Source organism: Budorcas taxicolor, chromosome 3, assembly GCF_023091745.1.
Source record: "Budorcas taxicolor isolate Tak-1 chromosome 3, Takin1.1, whole genome shotgun sequence".
Classification (NCBI taxonomy): domain Eukaryota; kingdom Metazoa; phylum Chordata; class Mammalia; order Artiodactyla; family Bovidae; genus Budorcas; species Budorcas taxicolor.
The window spans coordinates 51,274,948-51,280,527 of NC_068912.1; positions in this window are offsets into that span (position 1 = coordinate 51,274,948).

Consider the following 5,580-nt stretch of genomic DNA (forward strand, 5'->3'; position numbering starts at 1 on the left):
CTTTATTTTCCCAGAAACTAGAAAAGGAAGAATAAATTACACTGAAAGTAAGCAGGAGGAAGGCAATAAAAAGATAAGACCAGGACCTCCTTGGTGGTCCAGTGGTTAAGAATCTGCCTGCCGATGAAGGGGACATGGGTTCGACCCCTGGTCCAGGAAGATTCCACAAGCCATGGGGCAGCTAAGCCCATGCACCACAACTTTTGAGCCCATGTGCCCTAGAACGGGTGCTCCGCAACAAAAGAAGCCACTGCAATGAGAAGCCTGTGCAGTGCAACTAGAGAGTAGCCCCCACTTGCTGCAACCAGAGAAAGCCCACAGACAGCAAGAAAAACCTAGGGCAGCCAAAAAATAAAATTTAAATAAAATTTAAAAAACCACAGTGTAATACAGCTACGTATCAACTAGAATAGCTATAAGCAAAAAGCCTCACAAGGATGTGGAGAACTGGAACTCTCATTGACTGCTGACGGAAATGTAAAATGGTACAATCACTTTGGAAAACCTTTGGCAGTGTCTTTAAAAGAAGTTAAAAGTATGTGTACAATATAATTCAGCTATCCCATTCCTAAATATTTACCTAAGAAATGAAAGCTTATGTCCATAACAAGACGTACATGAAATGTTCATAACAACTTAATTTGTAAGAGCCTAGAACTGGAAATATCCAACAAGTGACAAGATAAACAGTGTTATATCTGTATAGCAGAGTACTACTCAGCAATAAAAACAGCAACAACTGATAGACCTAACAATATTGACAAATTCTCAGAATAATTTTGTTGAGAGAAAGAAATCACACTTAAAAAAAAGAAGTCATGCTGTATAATTCCATACGTAGAAAATTCTAGAAAATGCGAATTAATCTATAATGATAGAAGCAAAGCAATGATTGTTTGAAAAGAGGTAGTAGTAGGGAAAAACTGGAGAAAAAGTTTTAGGGATAAACAATTTATTTATTATTTTGGTTGCCGTGATGATTTCATGAGTACATCTGTATGTCAAAATTCATCCAAGTGTACACACTGAATATGTACAGTTTCTTTTATGTTGATTATGCCTCAATAAGGCTGTACCACAACCCCTCAATGCATTAAAAGAAGTTAGTCATAGATGAAGAAAATCGGAGAACTGAATATCTGAAGATATTTCCACATGTATTAGACTATGATAAAAAGAGAATCATATTATAAAGAGACTAGTTCGTTGAGTTCAGTTCAGTTGCTCAGTCGTGTCTGACTTTTTTCGACCCCATAGACTGCAGCACGCCAGGCTTCCCTGTTGATCACCGACTCCTGGAGCCTGCTCAAACTCACGTCCATTGAGTCGGTGATGCCATCCAACCGTCTCATCCTCTGCTGTCCCCTTCTCCTCCTGCTTTCAATCTTTCCCAGATTCAGGGTCTTTTCGAATGAGTCAGTTCGTCACGTCAGGTGGCCACAGTATTGGAGTTTCAGCTTCAACATCAGTCCTTCCAATGAATATTCAGGACTGATTTCCTTTAGGATGGACTGGTTGGATCTTCTTGCAGTCCAAAGGACTATCAAGTGTCTTCTCCAACACCACAGTTCAAAAGCATCAATTCTTCGGTGCTCAGCTTTCTTTACAGTCCAACTCTCACATCCATACATGACCACAGGAAAAACCATAGCCTTGACTAGACAGACCTTTGTTGGCAAAGTAATGTCTCTGCTTTTTAATATTCTGTCTAGGTTGGTCATAACTTTCCTTCCAAGGAGTAAGCGTCTTTTAATTTCATGGCTGCAGTCACCATCTGCAGTGATTTTGGAGCCCCCCCAAAATAAAGTCTGGCACTGTTTCCACTGTTTCCCCATCTATTTGCCATGAAGTGATGGGACCAGATACCATGATCTTAGTTTTCTGAATGTTGAGTTTTAAGCCAGCTTTTCTGCTTTCCTTTTTCACTTTTATCGAGGCTCTTTAGTTCCTCTTCACTTTTTGCCATAAGGTTGGTGTCATCTGCGTATCTAATGTTATTGATATTTCAATAACCTAAGATACTAATGTATCTTAGGCTAATGTAAAGGTCCAATGAGCAGAGTTCTAGGAAAACATAGTAAGAATGCAAAAGAGCCAGTATTTCTTAGATCCAGGAAACAGTGAATTTGAAGCAGCATGTATTAAAATATATTCTCCCCTAGACACATCATAGTGAAATCATAGTGAAACAGCAGAATACAAACAAATTGAAAGAGAGCAAGAGATTGAGAGTGAGATCTTAAAGTACCCAGAGAAGAGAAAAATCACCTATAAAAATGAACAATTAGACTCATAATTCACTTTATAAGAACAAGTCTAGAAGAAAACACATTGTATGAGTTTCTTCAATGTGCTAAGAAAAGATAGCTATCAATCTAGAACTCCATGTCCCATAAAGCTTTATTTCATGGAAAGGTATTACACAAAAAATATTTCTAGGAAATCAAAACAGAGAAAAGCAATAAAAACATCCTGTTCTGCTCCCAATAACCTGAGAGAGTATATCATCAAAGACCCTCAGTAAAGGAGGTCCTAAAGGATGTACTTTAGAATAAAAAATGAAAAGCTTGAGGTACAAAAGGTAATGGTAAATAAACATATGGGTAAATATGAAGTCATATCTCAAATATAGACCATGGTAAAACATACTATAACAAAGTCTAATTTTTGGAGGGAAAATAGACTAGAGTAAAAATACTGGGCTTATAGTAGAATTAAATTTGTCCAAGGTCCTTGGTTATTTAGGAATAAAGTGAAGAGAATTACTTTAGACTTTAAGTCAGCATGCTAAACCAGCTAGTGGAATCCCTGAAATAATAAACAGTGGATATATTTTTCAAACAATTAGAGGGAAATGGAAGTAGAAAAAAAAAATCAATTCAAGAGGAGGCAAAGCAAAGGAGTTCCAGGGTGATCCAGTGGTTAAGACTGTGCTTCCAATGCAGGGGCCACAGGGTCAATCCCTGGTTGGGGAACTAAGATTCCCACATGCCACGTGGCATGGCCAAATTTAGTAAGAGGAAGCAAAGCAAGAAAGAGGGGGAAAAAGTAACAGATAGTAATAGAATCTAGTGCATTTAGAATGATGCCTGACATATTATCGTTTTATTAATAATTATTCTTTTACTAACAAATACTTATATAACAAATAACAGTTATTGTTGTTATAACGGTTATTTCTGTGTTGGTAAATCTCTCTGTGGCATTCAAGACAAGGACCTTTTAATAAGCATGTTCTACTAATTCTCATGGTTCCTTGATATTAACAAGTCAGTAATACTAATTAAAAGACAGGCAGTAATCTGTAGGAATTTAAAAGTTCTATTATTCTCAAGGTGTATAACCTTAGGCTAGTCATTCACACTTGGGGCCTTAGCTTGCTCATCTGTAAAATGAGGGGGTTGGAGGGGGTTGGAAGACAAGTCAGATTGGGTGGTTCTGTATTTTTAAATCCTCATTAACTAAAATAATGAGAAAATCTTCTTACTCAAACCGAAACAAACAAAAAATGGATGTGTGTATGTTCAGAAATAGTTTGGGTGAGTGGTCTTTTCACAGCACTCACAACAGACACAAGAAGTTCAGTCCCCATGGAGTCGGAAGCAGTCTTTTTCGCTCTATACCAGAACTTGACAAGCTTGGAGGCCACTGACTAGGGACAAAGGAAAGCCCCCACTTGGAGGAGACTTGTCAAAGGCACCCAGCCCAGCTAGGGTGGCAGGGATTCTGGAGACTCTCAGAGAAGCCAGCAGACTCACAGCTCTGCACCAAAGCCCTGGGGTTGGGCTGCCACACAGCCTGAAGCTATCAAATAAACCCACTTTCTTTCCTCCTAATTACAAAAGACTTTTCAAATGCACTCCTGTCAGCTGAAAGCCTTGATTGTTGAACTTCGTGAATCCCTTCTCCCTGACATTCTCCTAATTCACAAATGCGTGCCCTTTACGCATTTTACACACATTGTAATATGGTGTTCTCCAGGTCTAGGCAACTCAGGTGTCAAAGATAGCTGGCTCATCTTCCAAAGATAAACCTGGTCTGTGTGATGGCTGCTGAGGGAGGAGGGCAGAGAGCCACTTGTGAAGTTCCCTTGAATTTACCTGTGGCATGATTCCTTCTGTTCCCAAGAAGGGTTTTATCTAATCTGCCTAGAAACTGCTCCACTGACTGACTGCTTTATCACTGAAAAAAATCTATTGAACTAAAGTTCCTCCTCTGCAGTTTTTGAACATGGGATCTGCCCTGTCTGAAAGCAGTGTCATAAGCAAAATGATATGTGTACAAGGATGTCTACCAGAGCATTATTTAAAATTGTGAAATATCAGTAAAAACCCATCAGTAGAGTCCTGGGCTATCTACTGTAATGCTAGGAATTCAACATGTAGCAAAGCAAGTCTTTGATTGGTAAATAAAGTAATGATTCCATTCTGATAAAAATCAATGGTAATGTTAGGGGAAGCACACTGACTGAAACAGTAACAACAATAATTTTAGCATATGATGGGGAAAAATTTGAAGGAATGTGGGTCAAAATGTTAACAATGATACCTGGGGATGGGTGAAGTGGGATGGAATTTGGAGAGACTTCACTGAGTATTGTGTTTACAATGTTTCACTTTTATATAACTGTGTTTTCCTTTTGGATCAAAAGAAGGAAGGAAGGAAGGAAAGAAAGACAGTGTTAGAAACATTTCTTCATTCCCTGGATCTCTGGTCTTGATGTTGTACCCTCTCATTAGCCAAGGTGAGGATTAGGGGTGAGGTGCTTACATGCAAAGCGTTTTCCTGGAGAGAGGCACGCTATTTCCGTAGTTGCAGATTTTATTCCACAACATGCAGCAGCAGCTTATTGCCTTCACTCATTTGTAACGGCTCTGTTTTCAACAGGACATGTGGTACCAGTAGGCATTTATATATTAAAATACTTGAGGTATTATTTGACTGTAGTATTTGACCACTGAGTTTGAAATTCATTTATATATCACTTTTGGTTAAACTGATAAAGTCCTTTTTTTTTTTTTCTTTTTTTCCAGAAGTAAAACTCTATTTTAGAGTTTACTTTTTTAAAAAACTACTCAGTTTGTGAGGATATTTATTGCAACAGAAAGAATGGAGAACTTCAATGGGCTGAGATTAAAATCTGATGTAGATTATCCACACATTCAAAACTTTAAGGTTCCTATGGCTCTTTATATCTTAGACATGTCTGTATATGTACAACCGGAAATGGTGACCCCCAAATATCGCCTCAGTTTACTGGATATTTCCAGGGAGTATATATATGTTCTTTTACTTTATGTCACCAGACTGATGTTAACAAAGCTTGGCATATTTCCATAGATTTTTTTGTTTGCAATTTATTTCATTCATCCACTCATTCAATAATCATCTATTATTATTATCATTAAAACATAGCTTACATTAAAAAAAATAGTTTACATTTATACTACTTGCTGGCAGTTAACACAAGCTAACATTTAATTCCCATTTATTACCTGCTGCTAGTTAATGCCTTCTTTTTGTGTGGCATTGGAGAGGATAGAAAGATGTTAGCAAGACCCTGAAAGTGTATGTTAATAG